Below are 12,345 nucleotides of genomic sequence, written 5' to 3' on the forward strand. Positions count from 1 at the left end.
TGCTCGTTCTCTGGATCGTACAATTACAGGAGTTATTTGATCAGAGGCGGTTTTTGTTTTGTGTGTTTATCCCACACACACCTCCTCCTCCTCTTCCTCCTCCTCCTGCTGCTGCTGCTGCTGCTGGATGAGTCAAACCCACACTGCCTAAAGCTACTGTACCTGCTGCCTACATTTGACTTATCACAGAGTAGTAAATGGACTAAGCAAACATGATCGGCTCTCTCCTCTCTCCTCTCTCCTCTCTCTCCTGTTTCATTCTTTCGTTGGAGGTGTGACGATGTGACGAGGGTGTCTGCCCGCAGCTTATGATCAAGATGCTCGTGCAGAATTAATCAAAATCTTAATGAATGTGGACGAGATTGAGATGTTGGCTCAGAGGCAGAGGAGCTCCACATCTGAGGAAGATTGATGGCCTTCATTTTCCGTGTTGCACGTCTAATGGTGCGTTCACGTTCCAGCGGGACAGAACGCACATTTTTAATGAGTGACGTTGATCATATTTGGATGGCGAGCGCCGCCCGAAACTATCATCTTCAAGAGTTATTGAACTATGAAATTCATGAGCCACATGGATTTGAATAAATACCTGAAATTGCTGTTTGTCTTACGAGGTCATTTTCTCTTGAAGCACTGAATCAGGTCTCAGGAGGGAGGTCACAGAGGCTGGATCACGGAGGTTGTTTGGAGCCCAGTATGGAGCTAGATCCAAAAAAGAAATAGTGATTATGCAGCTGTGGTGGCAGAAAAGTTTGTTCAGAGGTTATTATGTGTCGTCAGCTGTCATTAACTTATCAAACTGACAGGTATAAGTCAAACTATCTCAATCTAACTAAGCTGATGAGTGTCAATGTATCAAGAGGTGACAACTATACTGTAGATATAAACAGTTTAATATTCAATCAATATGTTTTGGTTCTAAATCACTTTAAATCTCTTGCATTTACTGCAAGATATTAACATTTTATTTTGCAAAATCTGCAGCATCGGTGTCAAAGCACAGACTCTATATAAGAAAATGGTTCTATCCTGAAGCCCACCAGGAAATAACACTATATCTCAATAGCCACTGGGGGCGTGACTCTGTCTATGGGAGAATATGACGACTTCACCCTTGATTTATAACGCTAGTAAACATTTACCTGAGGTGTCAGTGGTCTCAGTCGTTCAATGGAACGTGGTTTTGTAAATGATGGTCTTGTTTTCAGAAGAAAAGGGACGGTACACCGCGGCACATTATGCATGGACATTCACGCTGTGAATGACAGCTGATATTGACCTATAGACGCCTGGTTGCAGGGGACGTTTGTGACCTTTGGTTTGCAGAACGACGACATGTTGCTGACCATAGTCGCAGAAAATCTTTGAAACGGGAGTTTTGATTCCGGGGACGTCACAACCGGTTGCCACTTGGTTGCAACTTAACTATCACTATCATAACAAGTTTTGCTAGTATGGACGCATGATTACCCGTAGTGCAGAGTTAAAACATGGTGTTTTGAAGGTTTTAGTAAATAATACAATTACTAGTCCTGTTAACCTGAAGCAGATGAAAACCTTAGCCATTGACAATGCATTCAAAAAAAGCATAAATCATTATTTAAGATCTGTTTAGAAGGTACTGATGTACTGATGATGGACACAACCTTAGACTGAGGACGCTCAGTCATTCAAACAATATATATATATATAATTCAGAAAAGGGCAATCCGTTTAATAAATAACGCAGGATATAGAGGCCACACAAATGAACTCTTTAAAAAATACAAACTCTACAATTTCCGGATCTGATTCAGTTTAAAATATTCAAAAGCAAGAAATAATTTACTTCCAAATACAATAAAGACAATACAATTTACTGTTTCAACAAACATGAAATCAGTTGAAAAGAATATACAGAATACAAATTTTAAATAAGGATGAAGAACAGCAGTTCAATCCAGGACGGCGATGGGAAGCCAGAAATATTCTTGTGTTGTACTAAGAACATTGTATATAACTGTGATTTCCTGTCACTGAGCAGTGACAGGAAATCACATGCAGACCGGAACCTCGTGGTGATGGTGGTCGGTGACCTCATGAGATGAATGATAGAGGAAACTGTGAAGACTTGTTGGTGATGGAACGGGGGAGGATTTCCCACGAAAGAGAAAACATATTTAAAATGATAGCAATGAGATGAGCGATGGGTAGAAAGTAAATGCGAGGGAGATTACGATCAAAGCCTGCAACACAGAGTCATCTTCTTGAATGAACGTTGTGCTAAAGCTTAATTTGACTGCCGCTCAAATCTGTCTGAGTTGTGAGAATTCCGCCGTAGATCTGCCGTCTCTTGGAAGGTACCGAGGTGTTTTTTGAGGACACATCCCAGGAGAGCTTAGACTGGAATCACACCAAGGCAATTAGGAATGAAGCAGCTCACGGAGGAGGCACCGCTGCTATCAGCATGTCACAGAATAGCTTCACTAACAGCGCTCAACAGTCCTCCGTGTGCCAGACACCAAAAACCCTGCTGAGCGTTACCTTCACGGCTGCTGCGCTTCGCCCTCCTCACCTGCTGTTCACCAAACACACACACACACACACACACTGCTCACTTTCACACTGTGGCTGGAGCCAGAGAGAGCGAGAGCCTGTGCCCAGAGGAAAACATAGAATCTTTGATCATCCCTCAGTGTATCACCACTTGGCCCGAGCCGAAGCTTTCAGATTTAGACCCAGTTAACTTGTGCTCAAAGGGCAAGCAGCTTAATGGCCTGTCCTGACCGCTCGAGAGTGTCAGTGGCAACGCCGCGTTACATAACACTGCGTCATGTGGAGCTGGACGTGGCCTTTTTTTTCCCCTCCTCGCTCACATCTGGGAGAGCGCTGTTCTTTGAACCACAAAACAAGTTTGAGACATACTGTAATTCAAACGTAACGCCAGCATCCAGAGTGAATCTGGAAAAGAGGTTTACTCGTGGCACCGCTCGTCATTCAGACTGCTTTCACCTTTCAAGAGAACGTTTTCTCACTCGGCCTCGTGAATAAGCCACATTAGAGCAGGGTTGTACGTCGAAAATGGTTAGAAGGACATTTGTTTTTCTGCTTCTGCCTGAATCTACGGCTCGGTCAGTAGCTGTGAAAGCCGATTTATTTTTTTTATTTTTTTTTAGGCCTGGAGGCAACGATGACTGTGAGAGGCAGCCGAGAGGAGCGGCACCACCTGCTCACACTGTAATGACGCGTGTTGAAGAACGTCCATCTGGATCGGGATGAAAGTCGACCCCGGTGCTACGTTCACATGCCTGCTGCACATTAGACAACACCTTGCATTAAAATAAGCGCAGGTGAATAATGTGTGTGATGTAAACGAAGGAGGAAATTTCTAATTGCCTTTGTCGCTTTGGGTTCTCGTCTCTGAAGTGTTAAGGTAGGAGTTGGGCGGATGTAGGAGCGGAGACGTTATTTTCAAAGTGCACAGTTGTGAGACGGCCAAATTTAGATTGGCAGCAAACTGCTGATTTTCCTACAGTGTCAGCACTTTGTCTGTCCAGACACATTAAGGGAGCAATAAAGGCAGCGCAGTCCAGTGGAAAAGGTATTTTCTTCTTCTTTTTTTTTAAAGAGTAAACCTCATCATGCTTGTACCAATCAGCAAAGATTGGCACTCGCACTTCAGCGCCGGGGAGAATTAAAGGACTGTAATAAGGTAATAACAGTAATCACTTTTGGTGATTTCCAGATTTTTCATCAGTGCCATCATTAGGTCAGAAAGATACATTTAAAACTAATCACATTACCACTAAACGTTTCAGGTTCTATAGTTAACTCGGATCACTATTATGTCTCCTGTGAGTCAGCCGGCTACATGAAGATGTAATGACTTTCCCCATCAAGAAATCAGTGGTAGTTAAGGCCCTGATGGAATAACATCCACCCTGAAAGAGACGTGTCCTCCTGACTGCATGAGGTCACAACTTTACCCCCCAAGTTAAAAACACACATACATCATTTTGTTTTTGACCAGATCATGTTTTTAAACAGTCTGACTGCACAGATGTGTCCTTGTCTGCATCCTTCACTGGCTGCATTCGTCGGCCAGATGTTGTCACTTGAACTGTGACTACTCAATTTAACTCATGGGCAATGAATGTGGACGACTTTTGCCCGGTCACGAAGGACGCAACAGGTAAAGAAAAGCTTTAGAAAAGCTTCTAAACAGATGGAAGAGAGAGGTTTTTTTTGCCCAAGCTTTGTGACAGAACTTAGAGCTGCAACTAACGATTCTTTTCATAATCGATTCATCTGTCGATTATTTTCTCGATTAATCGAGTGACTGTTTGGTCCATAAAATGTCAGAAAATGTTAAACCAAAATGATTCTCTTTCAATGATTTCTTTGTCATATGGAGCAAAGAAATGGAGAAAAGATTCACATTTAAGAAGCTGAAACAATCAGAAGTCTTGTTTTAATCATGAAAAAAGCTTCAAACCGATTAATAGATTATCAAAATAGTTGCCGATTAATTTAGTAATCGATTAATAATCGAGTAATTGTTTCAGCTCTAACATAAATAAACAATTAATACAGGAATCCCACATTGAAAACACATGGGTAAATTTATAGCATTCAAACCAAGCAAGAAGACCTGGGTTCACGACCCGTCAGAATGGTTGTTTATCTGTGTGATGGACTGGCAAAATGCTCCTGACTGAGTGTAAGGTAAAGGCGAGCCCAGCTGTTAGACCATTTTCCTTAGACCACATTGGAAAGACCCTCCCACTTAACAACACTTAACAACCCTCACTGTGTGCAGTCCAAAAACAGTAAAATAAATAGATAAATCACGTGTTGATCAGTGTTAATATATTGGGGGAGTGATATCTCTCTCATTACTGTAAATCCTAGAACACTTGTGATATCTAGAAAATTCTGGCGAAAAAATCAGTCCAGCGTGTGACCCCGCCCACAGCACCACCCCGCGACCTTCATGTGGAGGATAAAGCGGTAAAAGATGGACGATGGATGGATACTGGAAAGCGGAGAAAAAAATAGAGCTTTGCGCACATACACTTATCATTACGGTAGAACCTCAGGACGTCTGCGGAACGAGCGTCCAATCACGGACGAGCTTCACCAGCGAGCAATCAATATAAATCCAGGCGGCCTGATTATTATGATGGACACAAAAACGTTCATACATGCAAAAGAAAAACTGTGACCACATGAGTCCTTTAAAGGTGGTTCACTGAGGATGAACGTGGAGGCATTTAAACCTGTCCTTGTGATCAAAAAACCAGGTCTGAATGTTGTTGTGTGTGTGAACTACAGTGTAGAGCGTGTACACAGGACTCATATCCCCAGGGTAAAACTGTCACTACCCCTTTACATGTGTACAGTGAGTGAGGCTGTTGAGTTTGGCAATCCTTCCTCTGAGTCCCCCGTAAAAAAAAAGAAGAAAAGAAATGATCTGAGATAATTCTATTCATCCCTGTAATAATTTCCATGTACTAATTTGGATTCAGACTGCATCTCGGCTCGTTTGTGCGGGTGCCAGGACGACGGACTAATCCTCTCCCAAACACCAGAACAGCTTTGCATTTCATTTTTCCTGCCTTAATCTTTTGTTCCTCTTAACCCACTTCCTCACTCCTCATAGCTTCACACAATGAGCAACAACAGCGGCGGCGCCGCGAGGACGTCTTTTGGGCTTTTCCTGTCCACATCCATGAGCCTAGTTAAGACTATTAATTTGTGTGGATTTGTAGTTTTTAACGCTCCTGACAGAATACAAAGGGCAGAGATTCTGTTACAGTAAATGTGGGTGGACACACACACACACAAACCCCAACAATCTTCTTCTGAAATCATAACATACAAACATGACAGCAGACGAGGTGCTGAACGCGTCACCGATCTGGAAATATCATTTTGTTGTGAGTCAGAGATTTAAATCGCACCAAACAACACGGCCACCAGGGCATGACTGATCGAAGCCCGTCTGTGTGACGACGACGTGTCATCATTTATAAATAAATGTTACTTCACGCTGCTCAGCTGCGCAGATGGAGAAGATTGGAGGGTGATGTCATGGACTCACACGACGACTACGCTGGACTGTCTGCACCTTGGCTTATTTGTGTTCTAATGGAAAAGTGGGCTAATCTTTATGGATTTGACCTCATTGTTGGCACTGGTATATCATGTCAATTATGCATTTCTTTGCTGTTATAGCAGGAAATGAGATTTCTGGGGTTTTCCTCCCCTTAGGGTAGGGGCCGAACGATTTTGCATAGATATGTAATTGCCATTATTGCGATTTGCAATATGATTCACAATAATGCGAGGGAATGGTAATTTTCTTTTTACATAATTATCCTCATTTTCATTTGAATAACATGACTGTGTGCAGATCTGTGAGAAACAAAGATGGTTTCTTCAGCGTGTAGGTCAGGACAAGATTGAATCTAAAACCTAAAAAACACATAACATTATAATTAATTGTTCAGCAACTGACAATGGATTTGATATGGATGGAGTAAATAGTGTCTGATGAAGCCTATGAACGAGATGAACAGCTCGATATCAGGCTTCTGCAGAGCTTGGTGACGAGCTGACCATCTGAATCAGGTGTGTTGGAGCAGGGCAACATCTAAAACATGCAGGTTCCCTGAGGACCAGGGTTGGGAAACACAGCTTTACTTGGTGGGTGGGGCGTGGCCTGTGCCAACAGACAACGACACAGCGGACAACACAGGAGGACATCCAGCAGCTCCAGCTTCTCCTGCTCAGTTTGTGGCCGTTTGTCGCAACAAGACGTCAAACTTTGTATGAGAATAGACAGCGGTCTCAAGGGAGTGACGCTTTCCTGTCGTCCAATCAGCCGACTGCCGGAGGGGTACCAGAAAAATGGAACAGTCACTATTCCTCATGGAAAAAAAAGCTCACGTACCGAACCAAACCGTTCCAATGAGTGGAAACGCGCCATTGGAGTTACAGCAGACACAACTCTCCAGAGGCGCCCGAAAAAAGAGACCACGTCCACATCTTTCCAGCAGACTGCTTCAAATTCACCGCTACTCTTTACCGCCCACATTAGCAGCTCTGTCGTTTTATTGCAGTCTCACTCTGCTCTGGAGAATGATGGAGGTTTAGTGTTTTGCACAAAGGCACCTTGAGCATCGCCGTTAAGGGAGGAGAGGAGACATTATTCAGCTGTGGAGTTGATCCAGCGACTCTCTGGTCACAAGCCTCCTCCTCCTCTTCCTCCTTCCACCTTCAGGCTACAGTGGATACAAGTGAGCTTCCATGTGACACCTGCGTGCTGCACCTGCAGGACGTACAACTGTGTCCGGGTACACGGAGCTGTTGCATGCACACAAACAGCGTCGCGCAGCTGCTGCAGTTGGCCATTTATCTACCGCATAAATGGAAACGGTGCAGATATCCAAGATTTCTGCCTCACGAGGTATCAGGACACGAATGTCATCTAAATATAGAGGACCAACGTCTCCAGGAAACAATAAAGTCACACTCTGTGTGTGTTTTTATTGAGCCTCTGCTGTTATAGCTGGTCCAGCAGTTGAATTTAACACCAGAAATATGCTGCTTTTAAATGGGGGTGGTTTAGCCACAGAAGAACATGAACATTTCCTCCGTCATCGTCAGAACCAGCCAAGTTCAGACCTGTCCTGAATTCTACTATAACGGTTGTTTGTAAAGACATTATTAAACATACAGTACTTTATAATGTTTGAGGAAGAGACAGCTCGGGGACACCGTGCCTCCAGACTTTATTATCAGATAACTGATATATCGGTATGTGTTGTCGAGTTCCTTCCAATGTTGTCGGAGGATTGATAGACGGCCCTGAGGGACAAAACACAATATTATTGCACACAAGTCTCATTCCTGAGAAACAGCGCTGTGGTCGTTTCATGGTCAGGTCAACATGTCCGTTTGTTTCCCTCAACTGTTTAGTGTGTTTAGTGAAATGTCACATTTTCCCTTTTCTTCTTCTAAAAATGTGTTTTTTTTTGACCCTCTGGACCAACTGTAAAACATATATGGAGTGAGATATTTCCACAAACTGCAGGAGCATAAAGGAGGTGGTCACACACAGCTCGACTGCAGCCTCCGATAAGAACCTCACACTCGCTCGGTGCTTCTCAAACCCCGGCCACCTTAAAATTTAATGGACCACCTGTTTTTCCAAAACACCTTTTTAATGTCTTTTTCAAAGGAAAGCACCAGTGGGATTGTAGGCCTTACAGATGCTGCTGAGACGAGGCAGAACAAATACTACGATTCATCAACAACACACACACATACACACACATACACACACAGGTTGGCACAGCTATGATTGGACAGCCTTAGCCACAATTCAAATCTTAGCCCTAAACTTCAAGGAATACTTCACCGATTTGCATTTAGCTTTGTATTAGTAGAATAGGGTTAGTCATTTTGAAGAGTTGTGCTTGCAAACCTCAGTGTTTCATTCTTTTCTTTGTAACGTGTCCACCAGTGACACTTGGTCCTGTTAGCGTAACGCTTAGCAAAGATGGCGGACACTGTTTCCATTCTGGGACTGAGGTCCCGCCCCCCTACGAGTGGGTCAAAAAAGAGCGTAATTAGCGTTGCATTTTCAAGCGGAAACTGAGGTTGAAAAATACTACTCCCATTCTAGTAATACAAAGCTAAATGTATTCCTTTAATCAGCTCCTCATAGACGTGTGGGCACGAGAACTGCCGCTGAAGAGGGATCGTTTCCGCGGCGACTGACGGGCTTGTGCGCTCACGCCTGCTACAATGTGTTAATTAATCCATGTTCACCGGCGTTCTCCATCTGCAGCGCAGGCCTGTATGAACACATACACACGCTCTGCACGTGCGTATACAGTATGTGCCGTGCATAACATAACAGACTGAACGCGGGGCGAAGTCTGTGTTTGACGTGTGTAAATGATGCAGAAGACGGGTCATTAGCATATGACTGTCACATGGCCTTCTGCTCAGTCCGTACATTAACATTAACATTATATATATATATATGTGTATGTGTATATATAGTTCTGTGTTTTATTTTTTCACTTTTCTTTTTGTTGTTCTTTGGGTTAGAGGGGGTCAAAAATGTGTCCTTTCATTCTAAAGTTTGCAGACCCGTGTGCCATGACAACTAAAGTTGGACACAACCAAGTAATACAGTTGGGGATTCTACAGTTATTACTGCATGCACACGTTCAGTCTGACTACAGTCTGAACATCTGTGTGATCATTTCAATGTCAGGACGCATCCTGCAAATATTTCATCATAAAAGCCTTGTCGATAACAATGTGAGCTGCAACTGTCGAGGGCTTTTACTTTGAAATTGATTTGTGGCCTATTGACATAGATGCTGAAAACTGTGGTGAAGGGATATTTTTTTACTTCCTATTTTGCTGCAAACTGTTCAGTACGGCTTATTCACATGAGACGCTGTGGCCGCTCTAATTGGTTAACATGTTAATGAAATGCAAAAACAATCTATGACACAGACACACGGCTCCAGACACCCAGTGAGGCTCAGGCTTTAGGTTTTGTACAAATCCTTTTAAGGCGATTAAACGCAGACACACAAACACACAGTTTCGAGATCACTGAATCGGACAAAGCCTCTTTTTTTTTTTGCCTATTACAGATTCATCAATTAAGTGTTTTCTTGGCTTAACATCTATCCGTCCAAACAATGTTCTCCGAAACAGAACCATGAGTGCAGATGGGTTCTGGGCTTCAGCCGTACATAAAGGGAAAGCACAGATGGTTCATTTCACATCAGAGCTGCTCGTGAGCGGCTGCTGAAAACGTTCCAGTGACCCATCGCTGCTCTGCCACAGTCCTGCCCTGGGCAGCTCTTAAGTAATGGACTTTGTGCAGCCTCGTGACTCTCGCTAGTGATTCTCCCCTTATTTGGCAGAGGGCTCGGGATGACACAGCAAAAAAAAAACAACAACGCATGCAGTCACCGAGTCATGTCATTGTGTGGCTATTTTAAGACGCCTTCCTCATAGTGACGGCGTCCAAGTTTGTCTCCTCATCCGTTTATAGCCTGCTAATCCGTTTTTCTTTGGAATAAGAGAAACAGACTTGTGTTGTTTGTCCAGTGTGAGACTTAATACAGATATATAAACAGGAAGGGGGAGGGGACACACACTGCTAATGTCACTTCTTTCCTTTATTGTTCTGGATAAAGAATCAATAAATGAGGTTGTTGTTTTTCTGTGAAAAAAGCCTGTATCCTGGAGACCGAGAGAATAACATGGTTATTATATAGATTACACTGCAATCAGGTGGAGACAAGAATTCAATTTCAGTTTTTAAATCAAATTATGATAAATGAGTTTTTCCCCCTTGTGATGTTGAGAGATAATAGATTTTCTTATAGCTGCAAATCAGCAGTTTGTTTTTGATTGTGACGCAGGCACAGAAAACTTCATTCCAAATATTTACAGTATGTGGCATTGAGATGCTTCAACATCATCCTCATGGTTGACGTCATTTTTAACCTCGCTGTGTTGTACTGTGGAAAAAAACATTCACACTCAATACTATTCCTTACAGCTTATCATCTCCACACAAATATCTCCACTTGCACCAAGTATTTCTGTCAGGCAGGTGCAAAACGTGCAAAATAAATAAAAAAAAAACAATGGCTAAAAGTCACCAGTAGGAGGAGGCTTTTAGTTCCCCCACATACAAATCGTGCACTCTCCATTAGTGGACTTATGTGTTGATTTTTCTGTCATGGTTTTGCACCGACTTGATTATTAAAAAACAAGGAACAGAGTGTGTTCCGTATCTGTTTAAAACAGAACTCGTCATTTCAAGGACATCTTTTTGGTGTAACGCATATTGTTCTCGGCCCAAACATGACTCAGCTAAAATGCTTTTGCAGGTTTTTATTTACATTTTTATCGTTGTCTGTGCATAGTGAAGCATGTGATTTATAGGATTGTTGGATTGTATTGCATTTTATATTTTTATCTGTCTGATATCGACCGATACTGATTCCCAAACCCCGAATATTTTACAGAACATTTGGCAACTCTAGTCACCGCCCCCGACCCATGGCTACTGGGAAAAAACGACTGTACGGCTGAGTAAGGAAGTTCCACCCATGATCAACATTTCTACAGTAGCACGTCCAGGAGGAAAAGGCGGACGAACACAGGGAAAGGTCCCTCCTCTCTGCTCGAGTGTTTCAGATGACGACGATGAAAAATTATGAAAAATTCCACTTCCATGTTAATATTCTTTCCTAAGGACGACAGCAGATGGAGACGCTGCTGAAAGAGTCATTGCCTTTGTTTTGATAACTCTGAGTTCACATTGCAGTGCTGAGGTATGCAGAATGAAAAGGTTAAGATCGTGGGGGTTTTTTTGGGGGGGAGGGGGTTGTGTCGCGTGGAGGTGGGTAACCCTGCCGAATTTGAAATGCTCTCAAATTACCATGCTTCACTTGTCTCAAATTAGCATACATCAGATCAAACAGTCTGAGGCTCCTCGGTGATTATGCACACAGGCACATGTTCAGTTTCAACCCCATTTTACTCCCAATTATCATATCATTATCATAGCAGAGCTCCTCTGCTGCTGCTGCGTCGTCAATTTAATCTACACAGTTCTCACGGGAGCAGGAGACGTGATGGAGTCAGACGGAGTGTCTGGCTTCACCATCCGTCCGAGACTGTCCTCCAATGAAGACATAACCTCCAACGTGGATCGCATGCAGGGAAAGTTGTTTTTTTTAAATAAGCGCCCCCTAGAGGTAGTAAAAATAACAGCAATCTTGGATGAGGTTTCCACCAGGTTTGTTGAGTGGTTACAGCTTTGTACTTTGGGTAACGTGGATCCCGCGTTACACGTGATCCACACTCCCGCGTAACGCTGCGTTCAGTCAATGCACAGACACGATAACGGTGAAACTCGCCGCACTGTGTCTGGCTCCGTGTGTTGTTGTGAAACCACACAAGACGACGGTTTCTCTGTAGATGCTTCCACAACAGAGAGTGCAACAAGGCTTTGTTTGATGGTGAAAAAAACCCGCCCATTTCTCCCATCGTGTCACAAAATGTACAAAATGATCCCGCGGGGTGATAGACACAGTTGGCATGGAGCGACGTGACAAACCGCTTCTGGTGTTCGACTTTTATTCATTATTCATTCATTCATTGTCTGTAACTCACTGCGTAACCTTTTTCACCTGTAACCTCACGAGCACTTGTGTGTAGTCGAGTTGAAAAATGTGCGTCGTCGTATTCAGGGCTTACATGCACCTTGTTAATTGCGGCATTAAAGATATAATATGTAACATTTCTACATTA

General features: G+C 43.2%; 1 long non-coding RNA gene across 1 annotated transcript in view; it reads right to left on the minus strand.

The window, feature by feature from the left end:
* Positions 1 to 595: 595 nt before the first annotated feature.
* Positions 596 to 12,345, minus strand: part of LOC122786846 — a 77,250-nt gene continuing 65,500 nt past the window's right edge. Inside the window, exon 3 of the long non-coding RNA XR_006362487.1 lies at positions 596 to 702. This is a non-coding gene — a long non-coding RNA (uncharacterized LOC122786846). The remainder of the gene's footprint in view (positions 703 to 12,345) is intronic.

Source organism: Solea senegalensis, linkage group LG20 (assembly GCF_019176455.1).
Source record: "Solea senegalensis isolate Sse05_10M linkage group LG20, IFAPA_SoseM_1, whole genome shotgun sequence".
NCBI classification, from domain to species: domain Eukaryota; kingdom Metazoa; phylum Chordata; class Actinopteri; order Pleuronectiformes; family Soleidae; genus Solea; species Solea senegalensis.